The sequence below is a fragment of the Ornithodoros turicata genome, chromosome 10, assembly GCF_037126465.1.
Source record: "Ornithodoros turicata isolate Travis chromosome 10, ASM3712646v1, whole genome shotgun sequence".
Taxonomy (NCBI): domain Eukaryota; kingdom Metazoa; phylum Arthropoda; class Arachnida; order Ixodida; family Argasidae; genus Ornithodoros; species Ornithodoros turicata.
Window position 1 is genome coordinate 25,841,325 of NC_088210.1, and position 26,498 is coordinate 25,867,822.

At 43.9% G+C, this 26,498-nt stretch overlaps 1 protein-coding gene and 1 long non-coding RNA gene across 5 annotated transcripts in view; one reads left to right on the forward strand and one right to left on the reverse strand.

The window, feature by feature from the left end:
- The window catches only part of LOC135371263 (small conductance calcium-activated potassium channel protein 1-like), a 186,927-nt gene that overhangs the window by 214 nt on the left and 160,215 nt on the right, over window positions 1-26,498 (forward strand). Inside the window, exon 1 of one of the 3 annotated variants that reach the window (XM_064605352.1) lies at window positions 3,674-4,104. The exons of 1 other annotated variant lie outside the window; for it this stretch is intronic. The gene's annotated coding sequence lies outside the window, so the exon portion shown is untranslated. Of the gene's footprint in view, window positions 1-3,673; window positions 4,105-11,677; window positions 11,901-26,498 lie in introns of those variants that run through there. One more of the 3 variants, XM_064605353.1, reaches the window with a different exon arrangement.
- Window positions 2,888-26,498, reverse strand: part of LOC135371265 (uncharacterized) — a 108,785-nt gene continuing 85,174 nt past the window's right edge. For both annotated transcript variants that reach the window (XR_010415546.1, XR_010415547.1), the window contains 2 exons: window positions 4,329-4,413; window positions 2,888-4,167 (listed from right to left, as the gene is read on the reverse strand). This is a non-coding gene — a long non-coding RNA (uncharacterized LOC135371265). The remainder of the gene's footprint in view (window positions 4,168-4,328; window positions 4,414-26,498) is intronic.

Consider the following 26,498-nt stretch of genomic DNA (forward strand, 5'->3'; position numbering starts at 1 on the left):
GGGGCTTTTGTTCGGTAAAACGACTTGGACAGACATAGAAAACCCGCGAATTTGAGTGGTTAAATAGTGATGTCGTGTATTTAAACACAGCTATCATCTTTAGGAGCAGTCGAGCATTCTCCTAATTTCGACATCGGGGATTTCGGTACCGGGAATATCGAGGTCCTCCCCCGTGAACAGCAACTTGGGAAAAACTCATCGAAACATCGTTTCTGTGAAGAAAAAAAAACAAAAAAAAAAAAAAACGAAAAGATAGTCTCATAGTCAATTTTTGAAGTAATCTACCCAGGTATGGTTACTTAGAATGTGGGAGCACGCTTGGTCCAGCGGTATAGCTCTCCACTCTTAAAAAAAGGGTGTACTTTAACTCCTTTCCTTGCCACATATATCACTCCCTTTAGGGAGTGGGGTTACGCTCTAACCCCCTACTGGAGAGTAATATTACTCTTGGGCAGGGAGTAAGGGAGTAATGCTACTCCCTTGAGGGAATGAGGAGACTCCTTTGGTGGGAGTAACTGCACTCTCCAAAAGGGAGTTATATATGTGGCAAGAAAAAGGAGTTAAAGTACATCGTTTTCTTAAGAGTGTACTTGTTAGTCTCGAAAAAACAAATTTGAGGTGGCCCTCTCCGTTGGAGGTCTGCGAGGTTTTGAACGTAGATTTTACCTCGGTTACCTTCAGATTATTCTAGTAATTCATATTTGAAGTTTTAAGTTAGTTGCATTGATTTAATTTAAACCTACACCTAGCCACAAGGCGAAGACATGAAATAAAGAAAAGGAGAAAAACAGGGAGAGAGAAAAGGTTAAAGCGAAAGTTCTGAGCTCTCGCTAAATCACTGCCTGACGACGAGCAAGCAAAGGCTTGCCGTTTCCGGTATTGTTAATACTTATTTCAACCCGACGATACGTTTCCAGATGAAATTCACTTTAAAGATACATACATTAAACACAATCAATCAATCAACCAACTTTAAAGATCAAAGCTGCTTAAATGAGGCGCAAAAACAAATCCAGAGTTAATGAATTATTTATGTTAGAACTCAGTTCGTTGAAGGATGGACTGGGAAGCGACGTGACCGGGTGTGCATATGGGGGAAAGAACTCCCATCTATATGCACGCTCACGGCGAGGCCCCCTCAAAAAGGCATTTTGACCTTGAAAAATAACTCTGGTTTGTTGCTGTAGCTATAATAGCTAGCAACAAACCGCGGCTTCAGAGTTATATATCAAGGTTAAAATGCCTTTTAGACAAGTAGGGTTTGCTAGTGTGGAACTCTTTTTCTTTTTTCTTTTTAGCTGCGCAACTGCTGAACTTTATCGCGATCGACAAGTGGCGTGCTAATGCAGTTTCCGGTAGTTTCCGCGCTGGCCAGAAATATTGCGTCCTTTTTATTTTATTCCAGAGTGATTTTTTCTGCGTTAACATTGATTAGTTTCAGCTTAGAGCGAAATAAGCGCCAGGCCGGGTCACTTGATATCGAAAATTACTTACTAACCGGTGTCTCACGGTATAATAGTGAGTCAAATCCGAGATGGCTGTAGAACACCAAACAATGACACTGGGGCTTTCAAATAAAAAACAAACAAACGATATTTACAAAGCTTTCGCGTGGTGGACCACACTTTATCAGGTACTCATTTGCCTATCTATATTTTTTCGCAGTATACAACGTACATATACAGCACATATATATATATATATATATACATACGGGGTGTTTTTTTTATTCGTTATAGAATTTTTATTTAAAAATAGGGCAAAATAGATGCCGCGTTAGCAGGATACGGCCACGCAAACATCCTGTAGGACAGCGTATGAACTACGGGACGACTAATTAGCTAAAATTCATTAATCAACTTATTAATTTGATGTTTCCTGGCACCTATTTTGCTCCACTAGTTTTCTAAAAAAATAAAGATTATGTAACTAATAAAAAAAACCACCCCGTGTGCAGCACGTATACAGTACATATTGCTCAGTAAAGGGGGGATCCCACTGAAGGCGTTGTTACCGAAGCAACCGACTTAATCAGAAAAAAGAAAGAAATCATTACCCACGTTACCCTTCGCATCAGGAATGTTTTAATGAAGTGGGATCCGTTTTTGTGATGGCGCTGCAGAAGGGTTGACAGCGATGCATGCGTCAGCAAAGGCTTGGTAGCGAAACAAACTGAATATGCGTATTGGCTTGTTGCACTGTACGGGTGCGATACAGTTGTATAAATTACTACTTCAAGATTACTCGAAAATTGTGTCCCTGTAAAGCGGATTATCCTTGGAAGACAGTAGTATTTGAACGCGTGGTTTAAGAACATCGATTCTCGCATTGTGTGTTCTCACGCTAAAAGGCCGGGGGTCTCTTTTATGAAGTAGAACGACGCTTAATTGCGTAATCAAGGTCCGTAAAAAAAGAAAAAAAAATGATTGCGAGTCTAGAACGGCATGTTACGAAAGCGAGGTAATCAGTACTGACTGGTGAGTAAACAGCATCGAGATATTTTTCTTATAATGTCCTATTAAGGTTTTCTGCAATTAATATTTCATTACTGAGACAGAATAAATGACCTGTGAAACAATTTAAGCAAGAACGCTTATTTTGGAGCTGAAATTGTTTTCGGGACTCAGAAATATAGGTTCCACAATAACAGACTGAGCGCCATTAAATGCCCCATGTGCATGCTGGACTTCAGTTCGTGTAGACCTAATAACATATGAATGTTCCCTCTGATATTTGAGAGGCTCCGTGCATTATTAGGAAAATGACCGGCATAGCAGGCGTGCACAAGCACATAAAACAAGGTAACAGAATAAAGTTACCCTTCGCAAGGCTATCAAACATGTTCTGCTTTCAGATGTACACGTAATAAAAATTTAAATCGCGAAAGTAGACTCTGTTATATTTTTATTTCGTGAGAGTCGTTGAAACCGCAAGCATTTCATCCGTTTAATGGGTGTAACCTTTAAAGCGTGCTTCTCCTGTTGCACATTGGCGTGCAAGGAAGCCTACTTTATAAACCATCGAAAGCTACAGCGTGGGACGGGAGCTTCGGGAGTTCTTTCGCTTTGATCTTGTGCATGATACGGGGTGACAAAGTATGCCGATATTGAGTTTCTTTTATGGCGCAAAAGCCACTTTAGCCACAATGACCCAAACTGCCGAAAATCAAATAATGAACTTGCTTCAAATGGGCTGGTTTATGCTTTAGTCTTCTAATATTGGTTCTCAGATACGGTAGAAATTGAGGAAGGAAACTGAAAAAGAGAAGAAAGAAAAATATGATAGCACTGTCGCTACAGAAAGTCACTTTATGTTTCTCCCTCTCCCCTTTTTTTGCGTTGCATCCAGCATGCTCTGCCTTTCTCAAGAGAACACAACAGTAAGCTTGCATAGTCGTCTCCCTAGCACATTGTCAGGAAAATTAAAATTTCGTAGTCTTCTTTTTGCTCGCTGCTTCCCTTATCAGTCCAGCGTCTGAAGGCCACGCTGCGTCATTTCCAATAAGCAGGCGACACTGCTATCAGTGCCGAACTCGGAGAAATGAACGCCATCTATTTTTGAAGGGAAACGACTCGCGCATCACCTCGACAACGACCCTTCTCCCCTTTGGCTTGTAAAATGAGCTGCACCCATTCGGTTGAGGGCTTTTCCGGTCGACTGTTTCATCCGCTCAGACGATGACGATGTTCATACGGATGAGGTGAAAGTTTTCGCCCGACTTCAAACCTGGGTTTCGCTTCTAAAGGGTGAACTTGGTTTTCGAAAACGCGACTTTGCATCGATTTTTGTAGACTTCGGCTGAATCGATCTCTAATTTCTGGGCTGCCGTGTCGTCTGCAATGCATGATGACGCTCGAATCACAGCCGGGATGAAGTATTTTTGCAGACGACGGCACCGAGCGTAGCTTGTGTGTGCCACCGTGAGTAAGGTGTTTTGGAGACAGAACGCCGTGGGCATTGCATTGCCTGATTCCGTTCTCAGTGCATTCTTGGCAGTGTGTGTGTGTGCCTCTGTCTTCGACCGTCAGAGACAGAAGCTTTCTTCTCGTGTCGCGCGTGTGTGTTTGGTGCTCGACGGGCGCAAGCGAACGTATAGGAGAGCAGGTGAGCCGATGTTTCTTGTTCACGTTGTTGACATCACTGTAGCGTCGCTTGCTTGTGTTGTCTCTGAAAGAGAAACGGGAAATAATTTTTGGAAAAGTCTCCCGTGCTGTGCGTACGCGCCACACTGCAGACCCGCAAAAGCCATGCCACACATAAAAGTCACGTTGATTTCTATCGAAGACGATAAGTAATCTATTGTTTATGCGGCACAACTCAATACTTACAAGGCAGGAAACCGGCCTTCATTATGACGCTGGCTTTCGCTCTGTTACACAGCGTTAGAGATGCAATAGAAAAGGCTCGAAGGCTCTGAAAAAGAGACGAATGAAATGAATGAGAAAGATGTAGCTGATTCTTATCTTCCTCCCGTGGAGAACTTGTCGCGATTTTGGATTGCTCAAAGCGTGCTGTTGCGCTAATAAAAAAATGAGAAAAGGAGCAATTTTAGTCCTTGTTGGGTTTAAATGAATCGTCACAAGCACTGGTCCTTTCGTGAATAAATACACGCAAGTCAAGCGATGTCTAAGGACTACTGCAGGGGAGTAAATCTCAGGGTTTGGAGGCTAAAATGGGGAGTAATCGTTTCCCCCATTTTTACTCATTTTCTCCCTCGAAGTGTGTATGAGGTGACTAGCACACATGGACATGATGTCACTACGTGTCTTCCCACTTGTCAGAATTATTTCTGAATGAAGGCAGTTCATGTAACCGTGCTGCATTATGGAGATACCGAATGTCTATTATGCTCCGACTGGGTAAGGCGTGAATTTACATATTGTAAAATTTCAATAAAAACGATCGCGTATGCTTTACGAAAAAAAAAAAAAAAAAAGAAGTGTAGGTACCGTATCTTTGCCGTTACGTCCAGCGCTCTTTCTAACGCCCTTTTTAACCCTGTATTTTTAATGGCGTCTCATTATAATGAAACGCCGTTATACATTTGCATACAAAATATATTCCCTAAAGTATGCACTTACATGTCATCGTAATGCTAAACGAAATGTCTTTTTTCGTTCTCTCTCTCTCTCTGTTTTTTCTGTTCTTTACCGCGTTTTTCGAGTTCGGAACATTGATGCGTGAAATTAAACAGCCGTTCTTTTGCATAAAAATGATGCCTCTACTCGTAGGCGTAGCCCAAAGGGAACGCTGTTAACTGAAGCGAAAAAGAGGTCCGCTTTCCGCGATCCAGGCACTAGAAAGGCTCCGCTACCTGAAACGTACGAAACAGTAATATACAGTCAAATCTCGATATAACGAAACTTTTGCGGGGACCGTAATTTCTTTCGTTGTATCGAACATTTCGTTGTATTGAATCGAACACCGCGAATCGGGACCTTCGATTCGAATCGCGAAGGCGCGCGCAGTACATAAGCGCCGATAACTCCCGCTACGACGCGGAAAAGCTTTTAGTGAAAAGTGACAACAACGACAAATAGCGCCAAAGGACACCTACGGCATCTTATTCTAACACGTACTTTTATTCTGTAATACGCTACCGGGCCTTGTACGTCCGCGTTCTGTAATAAGGAGAAAAGAGAGCTCACTGTACGTGTCCGTCACATACACGAAATCAAGCACACTGCCAACATCGTGTATGTTGCACTGCTAACAGCCCTTCCTAATAGACAGAGCGTAGGAGATGATCATGATCATGGTTGCTAGGCAAGATATCCTTTTTAGAAAAAAAAAAAAAAAAGAGAGAGAGAGAGAGAAAAAAAAAAAAAAAGAAAAGAGGCCGGATCCCCGTGCTTCGACTGTCGTACGCAATTACGCCGATCTTCTCATGTGGAAATACGCCCCCTTCTTTCTGGTTGATTAGACGGCAGTCGTCTAAAACGACTGCGTTTTGGGAAATAAGCAGCATCACGTGATTACAGCGCGGAGCAGCTCGCGGTAATTGCGGTAGACGTATTGGCTCTGTCCAATAGACCCCCGGGGACGAAGCTCCCCATTCATCATCTTAAAAATAAAAGTTATTGTTGTTCGTCCGATAGACCGCCCCTACCGGAATTCAAAGTGATATGCGGTACTTTTGGCTAGATATGGGACGAATCCAGAATTATCCGAATATGAATCCGAATCCAAGGAAGGTTCTGCGAATCCACGAATGTTAGGAATCTCGAATCTTTCGAATCCTTTCTTAAAAAACAAAAAATGAAACGAAAAAGAGAAAAGAAGAGTTTAAAAAGCCAGGGGAAAACATTTCTATTGTAAAGTGTTTTGAAGCAGAAATTGACATCCTTTGTTTAAATTAAATAATCGTTCACTTTCAGGAGCAAACATACCCGTATACTTATTTCTAAATGTAATTTATTTAGCATGTTGTTCATCGACTACAAGAAATGCATAAACTCTCGAGTCTGAATTCTTTCCGTGAAACTAGGAAACAATCAAAAGCTAAACCATATTACTTTAGACTTGTAATGAGAGTTCCTTCTTGAACTCGTTCAGTCCAGAGCAATGTAAACAAACAAACAAACAAACAAGAAAACACCCACCGACCAATCAGGTTTTCGGTGGACTCCGGAGGCACTAATTTTAAAAAGAAACAAACAAACGTTTTTCGTGGGTTCGAAAGGTTCCATTCGCCATTTTGGGCACTGGGATTTGAATTGCAGAATCTCGAATCCCTGCCTACAGGATTCGAATATTCGAGGATTCGCGAATTCGGTTGGTCCCATCCCTACTTTTGGCCACCGATTTTACCACATTCTTTTAGCAGGTAGCATGGCATCGAAAAGAAGGAGAAGAAAAAGAAAACTGATTATAGATGTAAGGAGCGGGACAAGGAGGAGGAGGAAGAGGTTAGTCGGCATTACAAGGACATATATCAGATGACCTATCGTAATCATATCGTGTGAATCGCGGCATCAGGAGCTTCACGCAGGTCCCCTCGTTCACATCGGACTTTGCTATATACTGCAACCAACGTTTGTCAACCAACCCAACATTACACACAAAGATAGAAAGTCAAAACGGCGTGCACATTACAAGCCATAAACTGTATAGACGACACCGTAATGAAAGGAAGTCGGGACTTGTCGTGTAATTCTGTGTATATTGATGAGGCTCTCTTTCGGATTGAGCAAGAAATTAGTGGGGGGATGAACGCCACCACTTCTTACACGTGTGCCGTTTGGCGACATCGTGAGCGTCTTATGTGTTTTGGTGCATACATGACTAGTTCAACCCGTAAAAGTGGCGTTTAGAAGAAAGAAGTAGGAGGCAAGCTAACTGATGTACAGACTACGAACACATTTCGCTCAGTTTGGCGATCACAACGAGAACAAAAGCACACAGCAAAGTCGGAAACTCAGCACAACTCAGAACAAAGTAGCTCAACAACTCAGTAACATAGCACAAAGTAACTCAACAACTCAGTAACTCAGCACAAAGTAACTCAACAACTCAGGACCTCAGCACAAAGTAACTCAACAACTCAGTAACACAGCACAAAGTAACTCAACAACTCAGTGACTCAACAACTCAGTAACTCAGAACAAAGTAGCTCAACAACTCAGTAACACAGCACAAAGTAACTCAACAACTCAGTAACTCAACAACTCAGTAACTCAGCACAAAGTAACTCAACAACTCAGGACCTCAGCACAAAGTAACTCAACAACTCAGGAACTCAGCACAAAGTAACGCAACAACTCAGTAACTCAGGTACACAAATACACACACAGATACCGATGACATCGCTCATGATCCTAGTTGTCACGCGACATGAAGACGCAAATAATCACGAATGATTGAAGTTGATGACTGACCGTAACGCGTAGCTTACGTGTCGTGCACTTTTGTAACTACACCCCCGAACAAAGAAACAAAAAAGAAAACTGCATATTGTTGTGGACTAGGAGCGTTAGGGACTAAGACGGGGAGTAATCACAATATAGGAGAATATGAGGCGGCTGTATTTATTTATTCTCCCCAATTTATGCTTTTCTTTTTCTTTTTGTCTTGCAGTGCATGTCCTGTGCTTTGTTGAAGCATGCATCGAAACCTTCATTATAGACAACTCTGAAAGACACAGGCAACAAACAGAAAACAGGCGCCACCGTGCTCATAACAGAAGAACCGCGTGTAACACACCGGGAGGTATAGTTTACAGGTCCCTCGGGGTTGGCTGCCTAATGAAATTTAGAGTGAGCATTTGTTGATGGTTGTGCTGTCACGTTTCGCACGCACGGGCGGGCATTCGCTCACGGGGCCTTTGCCCCAGGGCGCTAATAAAAAAAAAATCATCTTACCTTTCATATCGTTCGTAAGACTATACTCGCGATAGTTTGTGGCTGCATGATTGATGAAATATATAAGGGACCTGACAGCGGCTTCACTTTCGTTTAATGACCACACTTTACGTGCATAATTCGTCACCACGATGAAGCCATTACCGGCGTACGAAACTAGGGTATTAAAGCGACATCTCTATAAGACCAACCGCCGTGTACGTAGATTATAGGGCCACGTGACGACAGTGACTTCATGACCAAACATTTACCGCCAGTGATGTCGTTATAAAGCTAGAGCGTATTCAACCGCGTTTCAATCAAAAGATGGTAGCTATTTTTTTTTTTTTTTTGTAATTGAAATGTCACTGAATGGTAGCCATCGTGATTGTGTTGATTTTGTGTTTTTTATGATCCCGTCACTTGTTATGGGGATCGTCAGAAGTTATCTGCTGTGTTATAATAATTTGTTAAGGGTCGCAGAGGGAATGTTTAATTAGTGTCGAAAGTTACCTATCCGCCTTCTCGGGCTTATTTTCGTAGCCTCGTTTAGTGAACAATGACTCCGATCTTATCCCTGATAAGCGTCCGATAAACCTGGTCGATCATTATATGGCAGAGTAGCGAATACATGTATATGAAAATATATATAAATCCAAATTGGGATTCAGGAGCTGTTGTATAAATCTGAATAAATATACGTATCGTATAGACTTAGAATATTGTATGAACCTCGAATATTGTCTAAACCGTTTTCCTCCAGCTTACTGTTACTCTAAAAGGTCGAGGGTATTAACAAAAAAAAAAAAAAACACAGAAAGAGTAATAATACTAACAAATCCGATAACCAGATAATGAATCGGATCGAGAACATGGCCAGAAGGACGGCTAAGCAGAAAAAGCTAAAAGAGAGAGAAAGAGATTGCGCGTATGAGTGAGAGAGAGGGAGAGATCGGCGTGTGCTACTCACTGTTGCCAGACTTGTAGTTTTTTTCGAGGGTCGACCTTTTCCGGTTAATTTTTGAAAACTAAAGAATAAAGAACGCCCTATATTCAGATTTATACGGTAGTTTTCGAAAGGAAATGTATGCAAAAACAATAACGTCCCCCGAAGGCACTTGAGATTCACGAAGCCTGCGCACTATACGCAGCACCAGAATTTATTAAAGATCGCCGCGTCTGCTTTCGGTTTTATCTTCACGATGCGTCTCGTATGCAGACGTTGTAACGTTTTATTTTCCCGGCTGCCTTCTCCGGCTGGCACGGTCATTCGCTCGAAAACTTTCGACGTTCGCGATTCGCATCCACCGTCACGTGACCGTCGTCTTCTGCAGAGTAATCACCGCGACTATTTCTGCTTCACTTCGGTTACGTTTCCGTCCGCAGCTGTCCGCAACGGTTGTTTCTGTTCTGAAGCTTCACGATTTTTGGCAGTGCTCTGTGGCTTTTGAGAGTTGGCATCTCCCGCGAGAGTTCCTGGAGTTATGTCTTCGCAGACGACAACGTAAAAGAAAGAAAGACACCGTAGACAAACAAACGAAAGAACAAACGTGGTATTTACTTTGCATCAGACTCGGCTCAGAGGTGGAGCAATAAAAAGGTTTGCAATGCAGACGACAGTCACGCCACGTCCGTTGGTCTCAAAGTATTGGAGCTTGTCACATACCAGGCCGCGCCGTTGACATCTGTTTCACGGTAATGGCTTCAAGAGGCGTTGCTCGAGAGCACGTATCCTCAGGAGGCCTTCACGACGGTTATACAAGAGTGTCGTCTCCGTGCATTTTTTTTGGAGTCCTCCGAAAGGAGAAAAAAAGTCGCCTGGGATTCTGTTGACGAAAATCGCGGGCGTAACGCCTGACAACAACGAGACCAGCGGACGGTACGTACGTATATAGTCATCAGTAGGTTAAAAGTGGCTCTGACGTCAGCGGTAATAACTCTGCCTCTATGTGGACCTTCTTGGCCTCCTTTGAAGCTGAATGGCTTCGTATCTCTGTTCGTTGTGACGAAACTCTGTACTTTGAACGTTGTGAAAAAGCAAAGGCGAGTGCGGACGAGCCTACTATCAATACATGATGGAAGCAGAAGTCTCCAGATCGGAAGGCACCGATATTTCGAACAGTCTCTGTTCGAAATATCGGCGCCTCCTTGACCTGAGACTTCTGTCTCAATCCACCTTCACCGAGTCGGTGGATTCTTCACTTTTTCGACGTTCACTATGCCATGGATTTATTGATTGATTGAGTTAAAGAAAATAAAATGCTATCAGGAAGTGAGGAAGGTGTAGGTAGAAGATCCAGCACTGAGGAAGAAAACAACGAGGAAATGTTAAGAAAAGAGCTTCAAAACGAGAGCCGACTGTCCTCAAAGCTCTTTGGACATTTTTGGACACCATAGGACTTCGATCCTTATTGTGAAGGGGCTCATTACTTCATTCCTCACATCACCATCAGCAATGGGACAGAGTACCGCCCCTGGTGATGTAATTCCCTATTCATCATCCTAAATACAAAGTTGTCGTTGACTGACATTTCGAACAGAGACTGTTCTTCTTCTGGACTATTGTTCTTCTCCTGTCAGACGGGATTGCTGCTGAATGTCATGTTTTCACTTTTTACTTTTACTACTTTACTTTTACTACTGCGTGATCAGGAAGAACATCACTTGGCGGGAGGTCGGTCTTGTCGTGCGGAATGACGCATGCAAAACAGAGAAAAGAACAACAAGGCGACACGAAACCGATTCCTACAGTTCCTCTCCTCACACCAGACCTGCAAAAATGTTGACCACTGGACAAAATGAACTACAGAAGGAATAAGCGAACACATCACACACACCGTTTTCTCGTTCCTGTCCATACACCATGACACATAACGGAGTTTAAACGGTTACAAGGACTACCCAACATCAAATTCACATGGCGAAGTCGTCGGCTTACAGCTGTTACGCATTCCTATCAAAAGTTGCGTATTCTGTAGAATACCCATATCTAATATTTCACGCTGCCTAATCTAATCGCATTACACTCCGCAAACACTCCGTATTTACTTGCGACCATGCAGCGAATGCACGCTTCTGCAACGACGACAGCGAGCCTGATGGATGACCATTTGCACCAACTGACTTCCCGCGTGTGTATATAGCATGCGAAGTTCTTTCGCGAAGACATTAAAAAGAAAAACACGCCTTGGTTAACCAGGGCATTGTGCCTTCAATTTGACATTGGCTGCTCACGTAGCGTTGTACTCGCACATCTGCCCAAACAGGTGCTTGCAAAGCATTGCGAAAGGCGTAGTAGAGAAACTGCAGACAGCTCTTAGATTGATAACGGAGAGGCGGTGCGCGTTTATCCCTGGACGCGTGCCCGGAACCTTTGATGAGTGGGTGTATTGGTGCGACCGCCACCTGGGGTGCCTTTTACGTTGCTGTTGAGTGTGCATTGCAAGTGATCTTACCGACGCGTCAGTGTATCGTGAAATTGTGCCTCCAGCGGTCGTGGCCAATAGATGGCACTGCTACGAAAGGTGTGATATTTCCACGTGTTGCTCGGTTTGACCTTTGGTGAGCGAACTTCTTTTGTATTTGCTTAGTGATTACATATCTTAATGTAACCTTAGACTAGTTACACCCTACACTCTTAGAAATGAACTTCTCCGCATAGCATGCTCCTATAGCCGACCATATAATCTCAAATGATATCGATATCTGCCCTGATTTATTGAAAACGGGAGGCGTACGCCTTTTTTGTGCCAATTATGAACGGCGTAAGTGTAACAAAAAATGGCGTACGCCTCTCGTTTTCAACAAATCAGGGCAGATAACGACATATATTTGAGATTATGGTTGGCTAGGAGCATGCTATGCGGAGAAGTTCATTGCTAACAGTGCATAGTGCTATAGTGCCCGCCAGTTGAGATACATTATTGGCATATTAAAACACACACGCTCGCGCGCGCGCACGGCCACACGTAAACACGTAACCTTAGAGATATAAAGTTCAAGGAAGATATGATAGCTATCGTAGGTCTGTCGCGTATTCCTTTCGTCGTGGGCAGAAAATTGGTACCTCCTGCAACTGCTCACAAGGTACGTGTCAGAGCGCAGAAGACAGGTCCGCGTTTTGTGTCCGATGTCGACGCTTTTCGGGGACGCCATGGTTTTGACGTATTTAAAAGATAAATACGTGCCGCTGTACTCTGCCATGAAGCGAATACGGCGATAATAAGTCCCTCAGGCAAAAAGACTGTGACGGTCTTGTGTTTCCATTCCACATGCGGACAAACGAAAGGGCTCCGTCGTCACGCCTAGGTGTGGACACTTGTTGCTAGTCGTCCGTGCTAACGGATGTTCTATCGGAAGCAGATGGAATTCGTGGCATCAATGGAGGGCGGAAATTATGAAGGTAAAGCCAACTTTAAGAGCACGTGTCCCGCAATTCTGGGAATGTGTCGGACGAGTGAAATGGGACAGAGAGTGAGGGAAAGAAATCTGCTATGTGCAACCTATAGCTTTGTCGAAATGTGTTCTACAGAATACATAACTGAGACGAAAGACGAAATGACTGCAGTCACTTTCCTTTGGCTATACTGTGCTTGGCCCCGTCCTGCAACCCAACCAGTCCGTTTTCTCCCGCGTGACCCATGAACAGCCTGTGACATTGTCACGTCGCTGTGAACACTTTTCTTTCTATTTTCATTTCATTTTTTTTAAGGAATAGCAAGCTGGCTCCTTGCCTGGCGAACCTTTCCTTTTTTCTTTTTTAAATGAATATATCTCCCTGAGGTGAAATATGTAACAGTATTCAGGGTGGTCCACCAACCATGATAGAAATTCATAGTAAATAACGCAAAAGTTGACAACGTCAACGTAAAGTAAATAACTTAAAATAAAGTTGACGTGCAATAAGAGGGGGAGAGGGTTATATCCCAAACCCCTTCCTCTCGTATGGCGTGTCAACGTAACCTCCTTTCGTCGCACTCTAGCGCTCAGTCTACACACTTAGAAATGAACTTCACCGCATAGCACGCTTCTAGCTAACCATTATCTCGAACGATATCGTTATCTTCCTCGATTTGTTGAAAACGGGAGCCGTATGCCTTTTTTGTGACACTTGTGCTGTTCATAATTGTCACCGGATAAGGCATAGGGTAACATCGCATTACGGCCAAAATGAGACACTTGAGACACATTCGGTCGTAATGCGATTTTGGCCGTAATGATATTTTCGGTTGTAATGAGACTTGGGCCGTAATGAGACTTGGGCCGTAATGAGACGTCGGCCGTAATGAGATGTTACCCTTCATTGTGCAGGAACCTTTCTCTGAACATTCCTATCTTCGAGAGCGAAAGAATGGCTAAGAATCTCCTGGCATCCCACTTTTGAAGAACCTTTCCAAGGTGAAAAATACGGACAATCCGAAGAAATTTAAAATGTTATTTCTCGAACGGTTATTTTTCTGTGTGTAGTCGATAAATGTCTCACTGTCTAAACGCATGTCTGTATTCATAAGGGGTGTTTGTTTCTCGTGGCTGCCGTCTATCTCCAAAGGAGAAACAACGGCACCTGCTTAACGGCCTGTGTATACCGAAATAGAGGTTGAAGCCCATAGGGCCCCCCTCCTCCCCCCTCACTAACCTGGCACCTTCCCCAGCGTGGTGCATGGATCTTTCCTTCTAGTTCATCGTGTGTTGTTTCGCGTGCCGTCAGACGAAACAGGCGAGAGTGCTTGTTTCGAGCTAATGTGTCCCTTAAGAGATATTTTCTAAGTACACCATGCTAGCGATATATTTTTCGTTTTTTTTTCTTTTTCCTTCTGACTTGGTCTGTTCTTTGCTATGCTGTCTAGGTTGCGTTGCTAGGTTGCGGTTACGAGGACAGAATGGCTTTGATGAATATTACAGTGAAGTTAGACAAAATGAGAGCTCAGCGTTGTTTTATTCGTGTATTTTAATTACTTTCAAGTCAGTTGAGTGATGCGTATACTATACTTGATGTAGTGTATGTATGTGTCTGCTATATTTGTTCGTGAAATTCAGTGGCATAAGTCATACCAAGTTAGTGTATAGAAGAGATACTAAAGTAGATACTAAAGTAAAGTGAAGCAAAGTAACATTAGTACGGTAAAAAAAAAATAGAAAAGATTCCCTCTTCCGGTCTTCCCTGTACACTCTTAGAAATGAACTTCACCGCATAGCACGCTCCTATCCAACCACAATCTCTAATGACATCATTATCTTTCCTGATTTGCTGAAAACAGGTGGCGTACGCCTTTTTTTGTGTGACAATTATGAACCGCATAAGTGTCACAAAATAGGCTCCGCCCACGTTTTCAACAAATCAGGGACTAGAACGTTGTCATTCGGAATGTTGGTTGGCTAGGAGCGTGCCATGTGGTTAAACTCATTTTTTAAGAGTGTAGAGCTAAGTTGAGCCGTCTTCTGTTGACGGACGAAACATTGTTGTTGGAATAGGTGCAAAGAGGAAAGGTAATTAAATACTTATTTTACGACAAATATTTATGTCACATTTTTATTTATTTTCGAATTTTTATTTATTATTATATAAATTTTTGTATTTATAAATTTTTAAAGATATATACTTTTATTTATTTCGTTACTTATGGCAAATATTTATATTATGTCAGGGTAAAGAAGTACACTCTTAAAAATGAACTTCACCACATAGCACGCTCCTAGCCAACCATCACCCCGAATGACAACGTTCTCGCCGTAGATTTGTTGAAAACGGGAGGAGGAGCCTATTTTGTGCCGTGCATAATGGCACAAAATAGGCTCCTCCTCCCGTTTTCAACAAATCAGGGGCGAGAACGCTATCATTCGGGATGGTGGTTGGCTAGGAGCGTGCTATGTGGTGAAGTTCATTTCTAAGAGTGTAGGCTGGAAGAGTGCTGCTGCGGTGGATATTAAAAATGCAAGCACAGTGTAACTTGGCGCGAAGGATTTTGAGCCAGTTCGGGTGCGGTGTGGGAAGAAATCTGAAAGTAAGAGAAATAGAACCGTCTCTTCACTAACATTTGGTGGAAGGGTCGAATTTCAATTCGTCGTCACACGCGATGTACGTAACATCAGAAGCGGCGCATGCCGAAACAAAGCTTTAATATACCCGACGTTGGAGAATCGCACTACTCCGATTTCAGCGTGCTCCAACGCGAGTCAGCCAAGCTTGCATCTCCATCATTTCATCTCGAGCCTGCGACATTCTGACGAAATCCTGATATTGTCGGTTTACCAATGAAACACAGGAAAAGATAACTTCTACACACTTCCAGTGTGATTTTTCACCGACATCGGTCCACCATCGATTCGTGCATCGTTCGGTTCATCTTCGTCCCCATGCCATGCCATGGTATGCCAATGCATACCATGCATTCGGGCGTTATTATTTCTGAAATCCGGTTGTAAAAATCGAGTGCTTCTTTCGAAAGTAAATTCGGGGAAGAATCGGGCGTGTTCTGTCACGTGTTTTTATGCTGTCGGGAGTTTCCGGATGAAACTAAAGTCGTGTAAGTCAAGCTGCCAAGATGATTGCAGGGATGAACCGTGGAATTCCGATAGGTGTGCAAAAAAAGCCGGCCTTTGGTACTACCTAGGAGGTGACTGACAGGAGGACGTTCAGGTGTTTTCTTGGATGCTCAAGAATTAAGGTTGATAACGTGATTCATCGCTTTCGTGGCTCACTGTGAAGCCATATGAGGTTGAAAGACGTCGCGGAATTCGGGGAGAAATCGGGTTATACCCGAATTTCAGAAAATTGGTTCGGGATGCACATATTGTGAAAAATCGGGTTTAACCCGAAAACGAAGGGCCCTTGGTATAAGGCACTTTCTCCCTCTCCCTTTCTTTCCTTTTCTTCTCTTCTTTTTCTTTGTTTTCGTCTTCCATTGCCCCCTCTTCCAGCTTCTTTCTCGAGAAAGACTTCTCCGCCTCCCTCATGCACGCACATCTACTTTCGTAAGCCAAGACACGCACTTTCTTTCTATCGATCTCACAATCTGCTTAAAAAAGTGCATTTGCCCGTGACACAAAGCGCGTTGCGAAAACAACGCGTGTGTATAGTCCTCCATTAAGCCGCTTACGGAGAAGAAACGCTCGCGTTCAGAAATGAATACAATTCTATATTCCTCCGGGAGTCAAAGAGCTCGAAGACAAAAGCCCGCCCGCGAGTCAGACTTCGAAATTCTTTCACACACAGGCAGCATTCGCTCGACGACAACGTATACGGATGGAGCGCAGGTTCACTGGAGCTTAATGCTCCTGCTTGAACGAAACTCAATCTAGATTAGAAGTCAGAATGTTTTGTTAGGCTGTCAAATACGTATCGATTGAAAAAATGCAATGAGAATACGAACGAATGAGAACGAATACGAATGAGAAAACGAACGCCTCTGGGGACCCGCAACTAATGACGTCACTGTGAACGTCATTTCCGCTTTTCTCGCAGCGCTCTGGGAAAGGTGGGAAAAAGTGTAGTCTACAGGTTTGAAGGAGGAGACCCGCTTGGCTGACCCTATATCCTCTGTGTATACGCGTTCAAATATTGATCGCTGCTCTTCGTTAGGGAGTGTGTCAACACCCATCACTTTACCGCTATGCAAACCTGCTGTGCACTCGCGACGTCGCCGACGGCCAAAAAGCGCGGGCAAGTAGATGTACACCGTGTGTCCGAAAGTTTTGTCACTGGTAGCTTTTTTTTTTCGTTGGCATAAGCAACAACAACAACAACAAATACATGAAGTGAGGATGAGTAAGGAAGTTTAACACTTAATTTGTGGCTCACTTGTTAGCATGAGATGTTAAATCACGAAGCAAGAAGAAACTGAGTCAATACATGACATTCTCGAGTAAACATAAACAAGCTCCCGCCACAACTTCCGGTGCCAACGAAGGCTTCCGGTCCTTCCGCGACTAAGGGCGCTCGGAGCCAGCTGTCATGCAGAATTATACCTTTCGCTTTCCCGATTTCTTGAAAACGAGAGACGTACGCCTTTTTGTGGAAATGTGAATTGCCACAAAAAGGCGTATACGACCCCCTCTTTCTCCTCAAATCAGAAGCGATAACTGTATCAATGGGCACAGTGGTCGGCGCAGAGCGTGTTTGCTGTGAAACCGGATGTCGTTTTGACACCGAACCGGAAGCGGTGAAAACGGCATGCATGCGACGTACTGGTGATTCTCTTTGAGAAGAGAACACAAAACTAGTTGTAACTGTTGCAACAGAAAATTTCCCGCGCGCGTTTTGGTGGCAGAAATTTGGGTTTCACTGTGCATGCGCACTAAAAAAAGAAAAAAAGAAACGGAGTAAATAGGGGAGTAATTACTGCTTCTAGTCCCCTACACTCTAATAACGGATCTTCACTGCACAGCACACAGTAAGCCTTTTTGCGGCAGTTTGGATATCTGATAATTGTCACAGAAAGGCGTACGCTCCTCTCTGTCTTGGAATCAGGAGCGATAACCCTATCATTCGTGGCAATGGTTGACGCACAGCGTGCGTTGCGGTGAAGTTCTGTTCTGATGAATGAAATGATGAAGGATCCTGCACTCTGCAAACAGAACTTCATCACATAGCCAAGTTCGTAGCCAATCGGCATCCCGAATGACATCCTTCTGCCCCCTGAATGGTTAACAATGGGAGGCGTACGCTTTTTCGGAATACTTATGCAGTTCGAAAAAAAGGCGTACGCCCTGCTCTTTCCACAAATCGGTAGTGATAAAGGTATCATTCTGTACAATGGTTGGCCTTCACCGTGCTATGTGGTGAAGTTCCGTTTTTAGAGTGTACGCAAATTCGCAAATATTTATCACATTTCTAATGTATAGTCTTACTTTGCTTTGTGTTACCTCCTCTTCTATTTACATGCACTGAAGTAGCCCGTCGTTAATTTGTAGGGCCTCCGGTCTTCATATTTTCCCAACCAATGAATCAATCAATTAATGTGCACTCTTAAAACAGGACTTCACCTCAAGACACGCTTAAAAGTAAACTTCACCGCATAGCACATTCCTAGCCAACCATAATCTCGAATGATATCGTTATCTGCCCTGATTTGTTGAAAACGGGAGGCGTAATCCTTTTTTTGTGACAAATATGAACAGCATAAATGTCGCAAAAAAAAAAAAAAAAGGCGTACGCCTCCCGTTTTCACCAAATCAGGGCAGATAACGATATCATTCGAGACGCCATGGTTGGGCAGGAGCGCGCTATGCGATGAAGTTTATTTCTAAGAGTGTGGCCAGCCATCATTCCGAATGACGTCACCCGTTCTTTCTCCTGACTGGTAGAAAACGGGAGACGTACGCCTTTTTGTGACACTTATGCAGTTTTGTCAATTGCACCGCGCTTTCCATCTGCAGTCCTATACATTCTGCGCAATGTTTGAGAGTGTGCCGAGGACTCCAACAATTTCGCCTGAGGGTACACACTCTTAAAAATGAACTTCACCGCATAGCACGCTCCTAGCCAACCATCATCTCGAATGATATCGTTATCTGCCCTGATTTGTTGAAAACGAGAGGCGTACGCCTTTTTGTGACACTTATGCTGTTCATAATTGTCACAGAAAAGGCGTACGCCCCCCGTTTTCAACAAATCAGGGCAGATAACGATATCACTCGAGACGATGGTTGGCTAGGAACGTGCTATGCGGTGAAGTTCATTTTTAAGAGTGCACGTTTCGCAGACACGTTGCTCACTTGCGTTTCCGACAAGCAAGTAAAAGAGAAACACAAGAGGTGCGTGCAGTCGGTGAACCTTAAAGGTCAATTATTCTTGAAAACCAAGTGCCCGCGGAAACGAACAAGGTGAACAATATCTGCTTAGGGGAGGCCGACGCTTTCACCTGCATTTCTGTGATAAAGGCATTGATGGCAAGATTGACGTGTGCAACATTGTGGCCGGCACCTTTTAGAACACTGTTACGACACCTCTTAGTTGATACTGCGGAGCAAAAAAGTTTTCCTATTTGCAAATCACCCCCTTTATACACTGAAAGGCGTAAAATACATTGCCGTGCGGCCATCAAAACGTGTCGCATAAAATCCAAGAAAACTACAACATAAATCCCATCCATTAGGCGCAGATTCTCGGAGAACAAGTTGTTTTTCATGCAGCGCTCGTTGTCAAAGGCGGCGCCTCATTAACTTTGCTGTCTACCTTAGCCCTGCCTATCTTTACGTATGAGCCGTCGATGAAGTGCACGCCAAGAGCCCGAGCGGCACTTTACTTCAGGGATACCGCCACCACGGTGTCGTATAGGCTTAGTAAACAGCGAGCTATACAAGTACATATACGCTTAGTAAACAGCGAACTACATGTATACATATGCGCTTGGTAAACAGCGAAGTGTGAAAACAGCAAATTCTCCGGGAATCAGACTCTGCGTATTACATACAGGATTGACACGCCAGACCTCGACTGTGCCGTATCTCTGTGGTGGGATTCAAGAAGTACTTGCTTTATTCGCATTGCTTAATGTAAAATCTAAAACTCCTGGGCCATTTCTGCCAAAAAGGTCACGTATTAGCGTTCACGAGATGGCATCAATTGCCCGACTAGGTTTTATATATATATAAAACCTAGTCGGGCAATTCGGGCAAGTCGGGCAATAGCACGCCATTAGCCAACCATAATCTCGAATGACATCGTTACCTGCCCTGATTTGCTAAAAACGGGAGGCGTACGCCTTTTCTGTGACACTTATGCTGTTCATAATGGTCACAAAAAAAAAAAAAGCGTACGCCTCCGGGTTTCAACAAATCAGGGCAGATAACGATACCATCCGAGATTATGGTTGGCAGGGAGCGTGCTATGCGGTGAAGTTCATTTCTAGGAATGTACTTCTGACAGTTGATGAGAATGAGCTGGACAGTACCCTGAAAAGCTATATGTACACGCATAGCATTAATGAGCGAACGATACAAAGTACGATGTAAAGTTTAACATGCAAAACTATCTGTTGTTAAGTTAGAGAACCATCTGCCTACACGAAGCAGTTACGTATAGGAAACCTAAAGAAAGAACAAAAACACGCAGCTGAAACTCGCCCAAGCTCTATACAACATGTTACGTATACTATCTATTCCTCGTTTGGAACAAGACCAGGTGGCGCGAGAGGCAAACAACAGCAGCACACTAATTAGTCTTGGCGCCCGCTTGACGTCGAATTCATTAGCCCTAGTTTCGAACACCACAACACGAAGAGGTCCTCCACATAAATGTCAGCGCTATGGACGAGAGGAGTGGAATGAACGGCGTTCTGACCGAAGCCCTGGGAAAACGAACGCGTCAATAAATTATGTGGGACGCTTCTAGGATCAATATGATAGAAGCGGTTCACTCGTGTTGAACAAATAGTACTGGCAGCGGGGTCCGAACGCTGCTCTGATTTATCATCACTCAGCGACAGTTTTCGCTCCCTTTCCTCACCTCAATCATAACCACTGAGCTCATTATTGATTATATAGGAACGTGGGCAGTTCATTTATTGATTAGCGGAAGCTGCGGTTGCGCGAGAACTGTTGAATTTGTTAACCGAATTACCCGCTTATGAATTCATGCGGAGAACAAGGGAGAATATTGCGACACTAACGGGATTAGGAATGTACGAGTGAATATACCCGATGGCAGTGTTCGTGTGTCTGCAGTGCACTCTCTCCCGAGGTTCTGGCAAGTTGGATAGTCAACTTGGGTATCACGTGCATATTGAAAGAAGGGAAGCTCTTCCGATGAAAACAGCCGCGTTCCTTAATTCTAGATGCACTGTAATGTTTTGCGCGCTTCTCGTGGTGTAAAATGGGCATTTTTGAAAATAAACGCACTTTTTTTTGTTCCACGCGCGTTCGCAAAATAGCCGTATGAAATATTGTTTTAAATGGAATACATCCCCTGAAATGTGTTTTTTGTAGAATATAGCTTTCATAAACGGTGTTTTATGAAATAACCTTCTGTATGGTGTGAAGCTATAGTACCACAAAAGTGTGTGCTATATAGGATAAGACATTTGCGCACGAAAGGTGTAAGAGATTATGTGTGGAACTTCCTTGTTTTTCTTTGTTTTTTTTCTTCTCTGGTGAACAAGGAAGTAAATCGTCACGCTTGGTAACGAGTATGCTACTTAAAGTTTCAATTGATAGAGCTAGAAAAGTATGTTTTGTAAAAGCTGCTACTTTTTAGGAGAATATTTCTGTTTTGCACGTTCAGATATGGGATTTTTTTTATAGTACAGGTTCCGTAATTAGGTCATAGCTTGGTCAACTGGTCAGGCTTGGAAAGTTCGGAGTGTAATTCTTCCATCGGCTACACTCTAAATACAGAAGTTCACCATATACAGCATGCTGTACCGCAACCATACCCGCGAATGATAGTGTAATGAGTCGAAGGGAGGGGCGTACGCCTTTCTGTGGCAATTATCATATATCAAAATTGCCACAAAAAAGCATACGCCGCTCTCTCTCTTCGAACGATAACCCTACGTTCTAGCGATATACCATTCGTGGCAATGGTTGGGACAAAGTGTACGGCTAGAAAAGTAAGCAATATATCATAAAAATAAACATACACTCTTAAAAATGAACTTCACCGCATAGCACGCTCCTAGCCAACCATCATCTCGAATGACATCGTTACCTGCCCTGATTTGTTGAAAACGGGGGTGTACGCCTTTTTTGTGACTTATGCCGTTCATAATTGTCACAAAAAAGGGGTATGCCTCCCGTTTTCAACAAATCAGGGCAGATAACGATATCATTCGAGATCAGGGTTGGCTAGGAGCGTGCTATGCGGTGAAGTTCATTTTTAAGAGTGTAAGCACGGCTTAGCATAGTCGTCTACTGGGTGTTTTGTGAACATATAAATGGTACTACAAGCATTCTGAGCGCCGGACGCTAAGGATCACAACCAGTTACAAAAAGTGTGCTATACACAGGGCGATGAGGAAATGACAAGCAATTGTCGGCACGGGGGCGTATAAGTTTTTTTTCTTCTGTGTGACAATTAACATAACTTCATCAGTATCACAAAAAAATGAATAGCTAGCGCCGGATCTGCACCACAGCCACCACTTAGAAATGAACTTCGCCGCATAGCACGCTCCTGTGCCGAATATCCTCTGGATGTACGAATAATGTCCTAACGAATTCGTACGTCCGATTGATATCCCTCAGACATCCATCGGACGTACGAATCAGATAGGACATTACTCGTACATCCAGAGGACATTCGGTGTTGTGCACTCTTAAAAATGAACTTCACCTCATTGCACGCTCCTAGCCAACCACCATCTCGAATGATATCGTTATCTGACCTGATTTGTTGAAAACGGGAGGCGTACGCCTTTTCTGTGACAATTATGAACAGCATAAGTGTCACTTAAAGGCGTACGCCTCCCGTTTCCATCAAATCAGGGCAGATAACGATATCATTCGAGATTATGGTTGGCTAAGAGCGTGCTATGCGGTGAAGTTCATTTTTAAGAGTGTGGGGTATTGATTTCTTTCGCGCATCCCATGCTCCCAATAGTACCGTCGCCTCTCCCAGCTGTCGTGCCCCGGTTGGCAACGATGTCCGTGAAGCCCAGCTGACGCTTTCCGTCCGTCGACTGTATTTCGGGATCCAGGGCGAACACGCCGCCCTCCCACACGCCACCGCTGCGATACCGCGCAACATCGATTGGAAAGAAGTGTGCGGATCGACGGTGCAAAGACTACTACACACTGGCGTGCCGACGTTCCGAAGGGTGTTGCTGCACGTGTGACTCTCCTTCCCCCCTTCCCCACCCCCACACCCTTTATTCTGCGAACACTTGTAGTGTGGCCGTCCTAATTATGTAGTGGACTAGCTCGCTTCTATAGGCCTCAGAAAACGACGGCGCTCGGAGAAGCCACGGGGTGAATAAATAAGTAACGGCGACTGCGGGATTGGGATTGTTCTACTGGCATTTAGAGAAGGTGCGTTCTTCGGAATAAATGATGCGGCAGGTGTTTAAGCCGTTTAAGCCTTTCAACCAACTGCGTTCAAAGTAAACGGATCGTGCTCTTGGAAGGTTTAATGATGGTTTAACAATTTAATGTTAACAGCCCTTCTGTGCTTTGGTTTCAAGGTAAAGTTACACTCTTAAAACAGATCTTCGCCGCCTAGGACACGCCCTGCGCCAACTATTGCCACGAATCGGGGTGGGGTGGGGAGTGGATATACATATTTATTAGACCAAATGAAAAAAAAAAGAAGGGGGAGAAAGGTCAGCCAGGACAGGGTTATCGCTTCTGATTCGAGGAAAGAGAGAGAGACAGAGCGGGGGGCGTATGTCTTTTTGTGTCAATTATCATGTATCCAAATTGACACAAAAAGGTGTAAGCCCCCATCTCTCTTCGAATCAGAAGCGATAACCGTATCATTCGTGGCAGTGGCTGGCGCCGAGCGTGCTCTCTTAAAACAAAGCTTCACCACATAGCAAGCAGAAGGCCAACAGTTGTACAGAATGATAGCTCTATCACTCTTGATTTGTGGAAAACACGGGGCGTCGCCTTTTTGTGACAATTGCAGTTCCGCATAAGTGTCATAAAAAAGGGCGTACGCCTCCCGTTTCCATCAAAACAGGGGCGAGAACGATGTCATTCAGGATGATGGTTGGCTAGGAGGTACTATGCGGTGAAGTTCTGTTTTTAAAAGCGCACCTTTCACTCCGCGAAGTGAATTTTTCCCTGGTTTAGTGCCCCGTTGGCCTCCGGCACACGGAGCAGAGAGAGAGAGAGAGAGAGGACATTACCACCTCGTTGCTTCCTATTCGTTCCATTGCCGACATGAGCTACACGGCTGAAATTGTTGCACGGCAGAGTGATTGTAGATTTTGATGCTCTCAAGTTAAATTTATTCATCATTGTATACGTGACATTCTCGGGTCAACATAAACAAGCCCGGACCACACCTTCCGGTGCCACGAAGACTTCCGGTCCTTCCGCGACTAAGGACGCTCGGAAGTAGCCGCAATGCAGAATTATAATTTTCGCTTTCCTGATTCGTTGAAAACGGGAGGCGTACACCTTTTTCTGACAGTTTGAACTGCACACTCTTGGAAATGAACTTCACCACATAGCACGCTCCTAGCCATGCATCATCCCGAATGATATCGTTCTCTCCCCGGATTTGTTGAAAGCGGGAGGCGTACGCCTTTATGTGACACTTACGTAGACACTTTATTTGTCACAAAAAGGCGTACGCCCGCGCTGTCCACAAATCGAGGGTGATAGAGGTATTACTGTGTACAATGGTTGGCCTTCAGCGTGTTATAAAATCGTGTCACAAAAAAGGCGCATACGACACACTCTCAGAAGCGATAACTGTATCAATCGCCACAGTGGTTGGTGCAGAGCGTGTTCGCTGTGAAACCGGATGTCGTTTTGGCACCTAACCGGAAGCTGTGAAAACGGCATGTATTTATCATTGCATACTTAGAAGGTCAACTGCAAAACAGCTCTTACAGCGTTGTTCTTGTATAGTCAAGTGCGGTTCGATCCCGAAACCAACTCGTCCAAGTATAAATTTCGTCGTTGTCGTATTCTACGCGTACAAGCTGCGTACTTTAAGTACAGGGACGTCCGCTTCTCTGGCAACGTTTAGATTCATGGTGCAGTCGATGACCCAAAGCTAAGAGGAGTTGCGCTACCTTGAGAATTCGAAAGGACTCTCAATGTGCACCATTGCAGCCTTCACTCTAAATTATGTGGCGCCGCCTAATTGGAATTGGTCGACTGGACTTTGACTCGCTAATTTAATATTCGTAGACACGTCAGTCCGTCGAATTTAAACTCCAACTCTGAGTGTATAGCACAGGATGTCCCTGGCTAGAAATTTCCCTCGCGGGAGCTGAGTGCCCGTAGACATTTGCCGTATATAGTATCTACTTCTTAATAGCAACTGGGAGTAAGTACGGAACTTCTTAACGTAACGGCTACTCTAGTGTCTACAGAGAAAAGTATGCGTATAGCCAAGGTGCATCTATAGTGTCCTACAACGTGTCATGCATTTGTCATAGTGTTCCAGTTGATTGGTCTTAGACAAATTGACTTTCCCGCATTATGTTGGGCACTCACTCTCTCGCTTTCTCTACGCAAACTTGCTTCTGCGCTGCGTACTTCCTGTTTCAATCAGCATTTTCTACTCAAAAGGGATACACTCTAAGAGAAAAAGGAGTAACTTGGGAGAAAAAGGAGTAAATTGGGAGGAAAAGGAGTAACTTGGGGGAAAAGGAGTAACTTGGGGGAAAAAGGAGTAGCTTGGAGAAAAAGGGTAACTTGGGGAAAAAGGAGTAACTCGGGAGGAAAAGGGGTAACTTGGGGAAAAGGAGGTAACTTGGGAGAAAAAGCAGTAACTTGGAGAAAAACGGGTAACTTGGGAGACAAAGGAGTAACTTGGGAAGCAACCACTACTTCTAAGTCCCCCTGATCGCCAATTACTTCCCTTTTAGTCTCCTGGCCCTCAAATTTATTTCCGCTCGTATATGGGAGGTGGTGGGTTCGAATCCTACCAAAGGCTGTCCTGCCTGAGGTTTTCCGCTAGTGTTTCCAGACAAATGTCGGCACAGTTCCCCTTGAAGTCGGCCAGGGACGCATAGTAAGCCCCTGTTCCACCCACGCCATCCTGCTGTCCTCTCTCTCCATCTGTCCACGCGTCTGCGCGCCGCTCATAACCACAGTTGCTTCGCGGCGCTAACACGGGAAGAAAGAGTTCAGTTCTATGATAATTGTGTGTATTGTTTGAATGAATGAAATGATTGATTGATTGATTGAAAGAAACAAACAAACAATCACTGCGTATATCGTCTCTAAACTTCGTATAAATTTCCGCGCATGTATAGTCCCGAAAGAGACTAGTCGTTGTAGACGCTCGTCTACCAAATGCATCAAAGAACACAAATCATCTCAATTTTTCTTTTACCAATCAATCAATCAATCAATCAATCAACAAAAATCACTCGTTCTAGTTATTTTCAGCGTGTTTTTAATAGGAGTAAATGACGAAGCCACGCACTTTTACTCTTTGTATTTTATATTTTCTGTTTCTCGATAGTTTATCGTTTCTGTGTTTCGTTGACATTTCGCTCTTTCGAAACGTAGCTCCCGGAATGATCGTAGCCGACCAAATCT